Consider the following 12,517-nt stretch of genomic DNA (forward strand, 5'->3'; position numbering starts at 1 on the left):
AACATCTGATCAGAAATTAACATCACAGAGTCACAGCCATCAAACCAATCTTCTGTTCAATGCAGGATTTCCTGCTAAAGCACTCTTGTTGAAAATATCTTTAAAAGGGAAACTGTACCACCATTCTAGGCAGTTGGTTCCATTATCAAGAAGTGCTTCTAATGTTTAATCGAAATCTGCTCTCCTGTATCTTAAAATTGTAAGGCCTAAATCCTACTTTTCCCAGTTTTTCCAGTTTAAAATGCCATTACTTAACTATTGTTAAAACAAATCTAGTTACAATTCATAACTTTAAAACGCCTCAGCTGTCTTGGCCAAAAATAAGTGATTCTGGGAGCTAAAGTCAAATGCACTGGGAAAGTCAGAGTTTAGGAAACTCCTAAAAAGTACCATATCATGTCTGGACCTGGAAACTGAGCAGCTTCAGGATTTGGACAGGAGACCATCAATACATACTAGGTGCTGTGTATATATTTCAGGGAAGAATTTGGTAAAATTACGTCTTGTTTAAAGCCCCTTCTACACAGCTGTATAAAATCAACATTAAACTGGATTACATTGCAGTGTGATATCTGAGGTAAAATCCAAATACAATGCCACACACAAAGAATAACTCTCTCCAAATCTGTTGGTTGGCATAGGCTATTTCATCCTGACAAACAGAAGAAGTGCTGGGTTGTTGTATGTATTCCGGGCTGTATGGCCATGTCCTCAGAGGATGCCTGCCATAGATGTGGGCGAAATGTCAGGAGAGAACACTTTTAGAACATGGCCATACAGCCCGGAATACATACAACAACCCTGTGATCCCGGCCATAAAAGCCTTCGACAACACAGAAGAAGTGCTGTTGTGTTGAAAACCCTTGTTAAAGCTTATTCCCAATGCAAGGCCTTCTGTAGTATCTGCAACTCGTGGAAAATCCACTACTGAGAACATGCTTTGTATAAACTTACTTCTCATAGAATATTAGTGAGAAAGAACAGAAATGAGAGGCTACAGCCATTCCCTTTTGCCTGAGTCTACAAGGACGATCCTGCTCTTGGCTCTCCTTTCCTCACTGCTGAGATATTGAGTAAAAATTACTTTTGCACTTTGAACACAGTTTGCAGAAATCAGTGATTCTCAACCTGTGGGTTCCTAGGTGTTTTGGCCTACAACTCCCAGAAATCCCAACCAGTTTACCAGCTGTTAGGATTTCTGTGAGTTGAAGGCCAAACATCTGGGGACCCACAAATTGAGAAACACTAGCATAAATGGAAGGAAACTGAGGACAAAGTGGAGAACAGAGAGCAAAACTGAGGCACTTTAAAAACAATTGGAAAACACGGTTGACAGAGGATAGATCAAAAGTGTCCCTTCCAAATTTGGATAGTTGGAGAGTGTGGTATCAGAAGGGTCTATCTATGATTTTTGCAGATCCAATTCTTTCAAGAACAAGAGCAAATCCAAACCAAATTGGTGGGAAGAGCGAACATAGGCTTTCTTTAAAGGGAATTGAAGCTATGAGAATTAAGGAAGAATAGATGGTAATACTACCATTATACCTCTGATTAATAGATACCATCCATATTCATGCCCTGTTTGCCCCATCAGCTCAATAGACATCTTGAGCAATTATCAATCTATTTGCCCTCAAGGAAGGCTTCTATTCGATGTTTGATGTTGTGTTTTATGTTTGATATAACAGGTTGCATTTTTAATTTAATTTTAGTTGTTAAGATAATTTGTTTTATATATTGGGTTGTCTATTCTCATTATAACGGCTGTATTGTTGTTGTGTTTGGGCATTGAATGCTTTCCTTTTATGTTTGGAATCCACCCTGAGTCCCTCCAGGGAGATAGGGCAGAATATACATAAAGATGATGATGATATTATTATTATTATTTTATTATGACACAGCAAACAAGATAGATATGCTGGATTTATTATTATTATTATTATTATTATTATTATTATTATTATTATTATTATTATTATTATTGCTATATTGAATCACACTGTGAAAGCCTTTGGTTCCCCTTTGGCCTCCCTATGAATGGGATTATATGTTTTCCTGGTCATCTTCATTATTCCCTTTTGTGCTGATCCTTTCTGAAACATGCAGGTTGCATAGATTAATTCCTGGCTGGCATTTGTATTAAACCTATTCTTCCTAATTCTTTCCTAAACCAAGCTTCTTTTAACACTGAAAGCTATTCTTGCTGTGTCAAGTAGAATTGCTTGTCTCTTATCTCCTCCCTTGCTAGGACCCCTGATAATCAGTGGCAATAATTCATTGGTAAACCATGGTCCTTACTCATAGCCTCCATTTATCCACATTTGAAATGTGAAACACTGAAACTTCTTTACAGGGTTTAAAAGGCAGCTGATCACCCACTCTATTTCCTGGCCCCAAGACACAAACAAAGCGTCATAGCATGTCTCCAATATTTTTGCCTTAGAGAGCTGCTTACCTTGAGGCCCTGCAAGCTGTTACTTCAGCATGCATGCATTTTCTTCCTTGACCTAAATTATAAGAGACCAACTTCAACAATTGTTATGTGAAAACTAATTTGAAACATTGAATAGATCTAGCACTCTGGGTAACTGGAATGGCTCTTCAGAAACAAACTATTAGGAAAGCTGCCAGAGCAATAATTACAGAAGTGTTAGGCATCATTTTAAACTTCAGTATTATTTCTTATTTTATACCATCAGTCACTCTGCAGCTTCATTGTGTAACAGTAATGCAGAAATGTATCAGAATTCCTTCCAATTGTTTAATAATTGGTCTGTCTTTTCAAAAAAAGGGAAAGAAAAGAAGAAGAAGGTGGAGAAAAAAAAGGAGAAGAAAGATAAGGTATATCTAGAATAAGTGATAAAAATGTGATGGGGATGAATACCTGAATCATTTCATTAAATTTACCACATAACAATCATGGTTGAAATTAAGGCGAAGTCTACATCGGGCAGGTTATTTCACTATTAATCTGCCCTCAAGATGTTTTGGATCCAGCACATACATGCTCAATCTGAGGCTGGTGTCCAGGCAGGCTGGGATAGCATTGGTCTCACTTGGATATCACCTCATCTTCCATTTTTTTGCTCCCCATGGGCCATAAAGCCCTGTGTGAGTGCAATCTATATGCTGATGTCAGAAGGGGGCATCTACTAGGGGTGTGCAACTTGGTTAAACCCTGTTCTGTTTTTGGTATTCGGATTTTGGTGGACCCCCAGATCCATTTTTTGGGAGCCTTCTGGATTTGGTTGGGGAAAATCAGTTCAATCTGGCAACCAAAAGATCTGGGAAGATCCGGCCCATTGGTGGCAATGAGGAACTTTTGAGGCTCGCTTTTCTCCTTGGACCTGTCCTACACCCCCCACCATCCAGGCTTACCTCTGAGGATGCCTGCCATAGATGTGGGCGAAACGTCAGAAGAGAATACTTCTGGAACATGGCCATACAGCCCAGAAAACACACAACAACTCTGAGATCCTGGCCATGAAACCCTTCGAAAACACATAAAACCCATAGTTCATCCAGGTTCAGAAGTACAAACTGCAGTTATTTGAAAAGATGGCTGATGACACTATGCCATAATGGAGGGGGAATGAGCACAAAATTGAGGATTTTAACTAATGCCAGGCGTTATAAGCATTTTACAAGCATAATTCATACCCATAGCTTTCAATTCATTACTGGGCACAATTAAAAGTATTGGTTTTGACATACGGTAGAGTCTCACTTATCCAACGTTCTGGATTATCCAATGCATTTTTGTAGTCAATGTTTTCAATATATCATGATATTTTGGTGCTAAATTCGTAAATACAGTAATTACTACATAGCATTAATGTGTAATGAACTACTTTTTCTATCAAATTTGTTGTATAACATGATGTTTTGGTGCTTAATTTGTAAAATCATAACCTATTTTGATGTTTAATAGGCTTTTTCTTAATCTCTCCTTATTATCCAACATATTCACTTATCCAACATTCTGCTGGCCCGTTTATGTTGGATAAGTGAGACTCTACTGTATAAGTTTCCATCAACCTGGAAAAGTAATATTTTGATCAAAAAGCAATATCAGTATTTTTAAAACAAAATCCCCCAGGATTAAGATATGAGGACAGCTGCAGATTCTTTAAAGTGAAACACTCAGAAGATCTGATCAGATGTTGCACATCATGTCTAGTTTGTTCTGAATACATAGGAAGACATTCTCTATTTGTGTTATGCAAATTATTTATTTCTAACTGGCTCTACCACTAAAGACTAATTTGCGTGCAATGCCTAGTGCTTACAATACTTAAGACCTCATCAGATGGAGGTTGTCTTCCATTTCTACATGCTTCAAAGATGCAATCTCATGGAGCCCATCAAATGACACAGGACTTGTAGTTGTCAGTGGTATTCCATTTCCGTAGCGTGCAGAAAATAGTGGATTTGAAGACAGGCAAAAACTGACTCCCTGTAAGTAGAAAATACTTTAAAAACAGGTATTTTTCCTTGGAATAGGAAGTGGTGGATTTGTCCATTTACATTCCATTTTGTGATGTTTCAGTGTGGGGGTTCATGCTAATGCCCTTGGATACTCCTTTGATCACTATTAGTGGTTTAAAAAAAGTGTGGGAGAGAAGTGTTTTAAAAGCGTGCAGGTCTCCTTGGGAGGGGGCTTCAAAGTGGACGGGGAAGATCTCATTGGTATCCTTGAAATGGTAGGAGACACCACTTGTCCTTGTGATGGTAAATGAAGTGGGTGGTTGAGCTAGAAATGGGAGGAGGCAATCCTATGTGATGTGGGTGAGTAAATTATCTGTCTTCTTTAAAGAAGGAACACCACAGAACACACAAAGAAGATGATTTCACCTGTTTTCCCCCTTGAAGAATGAAGTCTTTATTCATAGTAAAACCATGGTTTTTTCCAGCTTTTGCACTGTAGGTTTATTGTAAAATACTGAGGACTTGGTAGGCAGAAAAGTGATGTGTAAATACTTTTAACAGATCAATAAGAAGGCATTGAAATCAGACTCTTCACAGCACGCTACCTTTCCATAGCCAGCTTCGTAAAGACAAGACTTTTCCTACCTGCCAGCCCTTCACTGGAGCTGGCACCAATTGAAAGGATTCTCTTATGAATGGAATTTGGCATTAGACTTGGCAGCTAGCTGGCAAAACCTAGTTAAGAAGAATTCCAATTAGCTTTATTACAACCTATGTAAGTTTTGGATATTCTTGTACAGATGTGATTCAGTAAAGGTCATGTTGATTCATGCCTCCTTGGGTTTTTAATTCCGCTAAATTGCCCACATAACAGCATGACTGAATGAATCACACTGAGGGGATTGGTTGGAATTTTCATCAATATTGCATATGTGGAACCTCCAAAATGTGTCCTAAATTCTACCAACAGTTCTTGAGACAGCTTTCATTTTTCTGCGCTCATCCACATGCCTTGTGATATTGGGAACTGGTGGACTGATGACAACCAAGAAAACAAATTACAATTTGTCCAATTGACTACAATCCTTTAGGAAATGTCTGAAGTTCAGATAAAAATCTGGGTCTGATCACTGTGTCCTGAATCTTGTTTGAATAGACGCTTTCCCTCACTGGATAACCACTGCTATCATAAGCATCTTACAACTGAACTCTCTTTACACCTTTTTGCTTTCACACATGGAGACTTTATAGGGTCATTAAAAAATAAAGCAACAGTTACTATATGTTGTTGAAGACTTTCATGGCTGGAATCACAGTGTTGTTGTCAGTTTTTCGGGCCGTATGGCCATGTTCCAGAACATGGAACATGGACAAGTCTGGAACATGGCCATAAAGCCCCAAAAAAACCTAGAAACAACCCAGTTACTATATGTTTTGAAGATTTCCCAGGTCAACTACAGGTACCAGTGACTCTCTAGGTCAGAAATAGACAACTATGGACAGCTTGAGAGGGATGCATCAGCCTTCCTCAAAAAGCTTGAAAGGCTAAGTACTCCCACTGCCCTTACTCAGAGAGGTGAATAAGAAATTGCTGCATTTGGGAATGCTCCTAGAGGGGATCAGACTAACACCTCTATATGGCACAGAGAGTCTGTTTCTTCCAGCTAATCAGGATGTTCCAGATTGGCTAGTCTTCTTTCTACTTTTCACAGGCCACAAAACACAATAGGAAAGAAGAGACCTTGCTGCACAAAGGAAAATTATGTCCCTGTTGCTGCTTCTGGACTGGGTGATGAGACAAGTTAGTGTGTCATCTGCAATGTGTTGTGTAAACTTAATGAGAAATGACAAAATCTTCTAAATGTATGCCATTACCTTACAAATAATATAATATAATTAATATATGAATGAAAGGTTTCCATGAGATATGTTGTGTTGTCATATATTTTGTTATTACAATTGATGTATGTGTCTATATCTCTTCTAAGGAGTTGGTTTAACCTCAAGTATGCTAGTAAAACTGAATTACTGTGTTGCAAAATCATGCATGTCTAAAAGGTGTGTCACCAACATCAAATATTTAGAAAGCTCTGCTCTACAGAATGTATATTTAGGTCCTAGGTGAGATAGGGACCATTTCTTCAGAGGTCTGCGGAGATTAGACATTTCCTTTTGCTAGTTTCCCTCCAGCTTGCAGGAACACTGCATATAACTCAAAATGTTCACTTCAAATACACATTTGAAATATCTAGATCTGAATGTCTTCAAACTAATAATTAGGGTTTTTTAATATTAATATTACAGAAAATGGATTTCTTGGAAGAAAACGGCGACAGGCAATTTTTTTAGAAATACAGCACTTACTGCAAAGATATTCTGGGAAAGCCTTAATTGCTTGATATAATTACCTTGTTTGCCAGCTTCTGGGAAGGTGAACTGAAGTCTAGTGACAAACAGGCAGGCACCTGATAAGAATCAGATTTAGTCACTGAGTTTTCCAATGTAGTTGTGTTTTGTGAAGAGGGGAGGAGGGGTTCTGTGATTAGTGCTATTTTCTGAGATATAATCAGATAAAGATAGCACAGGAAAGTATAGAACAGGATGTTATGATGCTGAATACATTAATTTTTCAGAAGATAAAAAATATATAAATTTTGCATACAGATTTTCATAAAGAATTGGTGGTATTTTTATCCACAAAGAATTCAACAGGTAATGAGCACTGGATTGAAATCCTGCATTAGCAAATGATGATGACAGTCCATCTGGAAGGAAAAAAACTCGGCTCTTAAGCTAGGTAGCACTGAATCCAAAGGATTCCTGAAGTACTGCAAATTAGAAAGCTGAAGAATGAAGATTGCAGTGCTCTTCTTGTTAAAAGGTGGATTCAGACAGTCATCCTGGCACAGCTGTTTCTCCCAAGGCACCATATGACTGAAAAGATGTTGCAGTTGTCATTCTCCACCATCCCATTCTGTAATACCTTGGAAACTCTTCAGTTAAGCTACCACCTGGCTTTGGGGATTTCCTTTGGCTGTTTACAACCATAACTGGGAAGCCCATAAATTGCAAGATTATTAATCTGGTTTATGATCTCATAAACATTGAATGGTATGCCATCCATTGTTTCAGTGGTTGAAATTAATTCACAGGAAAGCCTGGGGGGAAAAACAATCGAACTGGGATATATGCACAAATTCCATACTATTACCTCATGTATAAACAGAGACCACAGCTTATTGGCACAGCACATATATTAATATACAGATTCTTTGAACAAAAGCATTACCCATATAAAAATTCTTACTTCAACTAACTTTCAGTAAGAAAAATGCATTGCATTAATTCTTTAAACCTAACAGAGTGGCTGCTTGACAGACCTGTATAATCTTATAGAACTCTTTGAAGTTGTGTGACCAGGACCACATTTTTCATCTTTCTGTATCTTCTTATACTCCAGCTCCACACAACAACCATGTAATTGCAAGTACATCTGTAGTTTTGCTATTGAACCTATCAGCGCATATGATGAAGTAGAATGAAATCCACAAAACCTCATGCTAAAATAAATCAGTTTTAAATGTGCTGCCAGATTCCTCCCCACTTTCTTTGTTGTAAATGTATGCACTGAATAGATGACAGGTTTAAAAGAGCATGAAAATAACATGCTGTCAATTCTCAGGTTATTTTTAATTTAATTTAATTTTAATATTACAATACACCTACAATACACATATTCAAACATGTACATATACACATACATAGACAACCCACCACCCACGTTGCAGTTACCTCTCGTCCCACTCCCAGTGCACCCACCACCTTGGTTTCTGTCACTAAGTTAGCCATAGCAGAGCACTTGATGAACCAACCTGGACACAGCATATTATTTAAGAACACAGAAATGCTGGACCACTCTAACTACCATGTCAAACTACACAGAAAAGCCATTGAAATCCACAAGCATATCGACAATTACAACAGTAAGGAGGAAATCATGAAAATGAACAGAATCTGGCTACCCATATTTTTTTAAAAAAACTCTAAAATCAGGACAGTAAATAAAGAGCAAGACTCAAAAAGCAGGGGAATTCCAGACAAGAATCAATCAGGGCCAGCTAACACCTCCCAACAAAGGATTCCCCCAGGCAACTACCAGCCAGGCCTTGAAACTGTGGCTATTAAAATGCTAATCAAGGTGGCAAACTGCAACATTCACAGCTACCTCAAACAGACAAAAGTTATTTTCCCCACCCTGGACATTCAAGAGATATATAAACCTCGCTTACTTAGTTTCCAACAGACCCTGAGGATGCCTGCCATAGATGTGGGTGAAATGTCAGGAGAAAATGCTTCTGGAACATGGCCATACAGCCCAGAAAACTCACAACAACCCAGAAACAAAGCTGTTTGTTTATGGTTGGATCATCCCTTCCCCTCTTTCTCTTTCAGAGATGAGGCATTTCATTTTAAAAACAACAGAAACTGGATGATCAAAAGCAGATTTTTTTCCCCCTTGTGTAATAGTTGCACTCCCCTTTTCTGATGAAAAGAGGGGAAGTGTTACTATTATGCAATGAAATATGGTAGTTTTTTTCATGGTGATGCATTCTAAAATCAACATTAATGTATTAAGTTTGAGGATTAGGGCAGCCTTCTACAACAAGGTAGCCTACATATGAGTTCTAGATTACGACTACTGACATTCTTTACCATTGATGACTGGGCTTACAGAAAGAGGAGCTCTAAACATCCGGGCATCTCTAGGTTAGGAAATTTTAGGTTAAGGGAATATATGTCATTTGAACTACAATAATAACTAAAGGTGAGAAGTGTTTACTGCTGTTTAGTGACATTTATATTATCCCAATTAAAGTGATTTTGTGGCATCCCAACATAAACTTCACCTCTCCTAGAATATCTGTTTGCTTTTATGGTCCTTTCAGGTGAACTTTTTAAATCAGTGTCCCAGTGTTGTGAAATTAGAAATAATTATACAATTCTGATGTTAAAAATGCAGAATCAATTTAGGAGTACAAAATATTTTTAAGCTTCAAAGGAACCAGCCATATCAACAGCTATGAAAATATTCAGGTGTCCTGTTTTTAAATCCCACTGAATACAGGGTTATGTTTTAAGACACTCATACTTTTTTGGCACATTTTCATAACATTTTCTGGGAGAAAAATGTTTCAAGGTAGAAATATGACAGGTTCCATATAACTGGATAAGTGTCTCTTGTCCTTTAAACTAGAACTCAAAGGTCAACCAACAAAATGGATTGGTATTAGATTATGCCGGATCAATTTATGAAATCTGTTTCTAGAATATAGGATAAAGGCATATGTCTGTCTGTGTACACATCTTCAAGTCACCAGGTGGCTGATGGTGACCACATGAATTTCATTGGGTTTTCTTAAGTAAGGAATATTCAGAGGTCGTTTTACCAGTTCCTTCTTCTGAAATATACTCTAAAACACAGTGGTTCTCAACCTGGGGTCCCCAGATATTTTTGGCCTACAACTCCCAGAAATCCCAGTCAGTTTACCAGCTGTTAGGATTTCTGGGAGTTGACGGCCAAAAACATCTGAGGACCCCAGGTTGAGAATCATTGCTGTAACACCTAGTAGGGTGTCTCTCATTCAACTACTGATCAAAGGATTACCCTGCTTAGCCTCCAAGATCAAACAAGATCTGATGTCTTTTAAAGGGATATGTTTTAATGGAGGAAAGGTCTATTAATGAGAAGTAGCTTTAATCACTAGATGAAAATTCCAGATTACAGGAAAACTTCTGGCAAATAGCAGCAAGAAATCAAGAAACAAATAAAAGGGAATCTTTCCAGTTGGATAATAGGATGCACTGTAAGTGGGCTCTTGATCTGATCTACTGGGACTCTTTATGAAGGCAGAGCTCTAGCAAATAGGTCAGTAACATGTAGCAGAATCACACAATAACTTAAAACCTGAGCCTCACACAATCCCGAGGCAATAATCTTAAACTTCTTTTCCCCCAGGGACAAAACCGTTCTTCTTTGTTATTGTTGTGTGCCTTCAAGTCATTTCTGATTTATGGCAACCCTAAGGCAAATCTATCATAACATTTGTTCTTGGCAAGATTTGTTCAGAAGAGTTTACCATCCTCTCAGGCTAAAAGAATGTGACTTGTGCAAATCTAAAAATTTACTTCCTGCCCTCCAAGCTGAAAATACAACGGAAAAAAAATATTTATTTAACAAATACAATATTTAAACATCTACATAATAATCATACAAGAAAAAAATATTCAAAACCCATAAATATTATTTCCCCCTTTTTCTTCTTTATAAAGATTTTTTAAAAGATTGCCAGTCTTTCAAAATGAATACAAGGATTTCCCTTTGATCAGAACAGATAGTTTATGCATTTCTACCATTTCAAAGATCTGTCATCATTGGTATCCCTATTTTTATCAATTTCTGAGCATATAAAAATTTGCTGTCACAGTCCTATAATGTATCATTTTATAATTAAGATCCTTAATATGTTCATGCTACTTAACATTTCCAAGCTTTGCCTCCATACCTATATTTCCTACATAGAAATGTAATTTTTGCAGGAATCTGATTAATTTTTTAAGCAATAAGTTCCATACAACTATCCTATAAAGATGTGTCTTGAATACTTGATTAATGGTTTTTCCTTCGGTATTCTACAGTTTTTTATAACATGTTTGTGATATTTGTTTTAAAAATTGAAGGTCTACCACTTTCTTAGGGGCCATGATGGTGCAGCAGGTTAAACCGCTAAGCTGCAGAACTGGCTGACTGGAAGGTCGGCAGTTCGAATCTGGGGGACCCGATGAGCTCCCTTGTTAGCCCCAGCTTCTGCCAACCTAGCAATTTGAAAACATGCAAATGTGAGTAGAGCAAGAGGTAACTCTGACGTGGGAAAGTAATGGCGCTCCATGCAGTCATGACCCAGGAGGAATCTACAAACAACTCTGGTTCTTCGGTTTAGAAATGGAGATGAGCAACCGCCAGAGTTGACTTAATGTCAAGGGGAAACATTTACCTTTACCACTCTCTTACTAAAGAGTAAATCCTATCAAGTTTAATTGACTTTCTTCTGAGTAAGTCTGTGGTAAAGTGAGGTATAGTAACAGACTAAGCTGGAGAGACCTGCCTTCAAATTACTACTCAGCTTTTAATCTTCCTTGTCACATTTTGGATTGTTTTATCCAAAAGCAAAGATCAGTGATGGAATCCTATATAGCCTGTTACATTAAATAATTGTATATATATTTAAGCTATTTAGCAGAAGTACTAGGAAATCCCTATACATAATTGCAAAGACACATAACTGGTTAGTAGCAAGAATGCTCAATGCATGCTAGTGTCCAATGTGCATTGGGACCTCCCTATGTTTATACTGGCTGGAACTTCTGGGGCTCCTTCCACACAGCTGTATAAAATCCACATTTAACTGGATTAAATGGCAGTGAGGACTCAGATAACCCAGTTCAAAGTGGATATTGTGGATTACCTACCTTGATATTCTGGGTTATATGGCTGTGTGGAAGGACCCAGGGAGCTGCAGTGCAGCAAAGCATGGTGGCCTATACATTTCCTATCCACCGTTTAAGGATTAGTGAAACAACACAACAAAGGTTTATCTCATGCTTGGGTCCAGATGTGCTTTGGTTTTCAGGGTTTTTAAAAAAAGGATTTTGGTATATCTGAATTTATGTATAAGTACATAATAAGATACTTTGAATATGAGACTTAAGTGTAAATATGAAATTCATTGGTGTTTCATATGTATCTTAGACACACAGATTTTTTTTTGTCAGGAGCGACTTGAGAAACTGCAAGTCGCTTCTGCTGTGAGAGAATTGGCTATCTGCTCAGGGGATGCCTGAATGTTTTGATGTTTTTACTATCCTTGTGGGAGGCTTCTCTCATGTTCCCACATGGAGCTGGAGCTGATAAAGCAGCGTTTCTCAACCTGGCGGTTGGCACCCTTGGGGGGGGGGGTTGCGAGGAGGGTGTCAGAGGGGTCACCAAAAACCAGTATTTTCTGTTAGTCATGGGGGTTCTATGTGGGAAATC

The 12,517-nt window shown here is 38.0% G+C and overlaps 1 protein-coding gene across 6 annotated transcripts in view; it reads right to left on the reverse strand.

The window, feature by feature from the left end:
* Positions 1-12,517, reverse strand: part of dlgap1 (DLG associated protein 1) — a 365,633-nt gene that overhangs the window by 320,848 nt on the left and 32,268 nt on the right. The window lies entirely within an intron of this gene.

This window comes from Anolis carolinensis, chromosome 4 (genome assembly GCF_035594765.1).
Source record: "Anolis carolinensis isolate JA03-04 chromosome 4, rAnoCar3.1.pri, whole genome shotgun sequence".
Classification (NCBI taxonomy): Eukaryota; Metazoa; Chordata; class Lepidosauria; order Squamata; family Dactyloidae; genus Anolis; species Anolis carolinensis.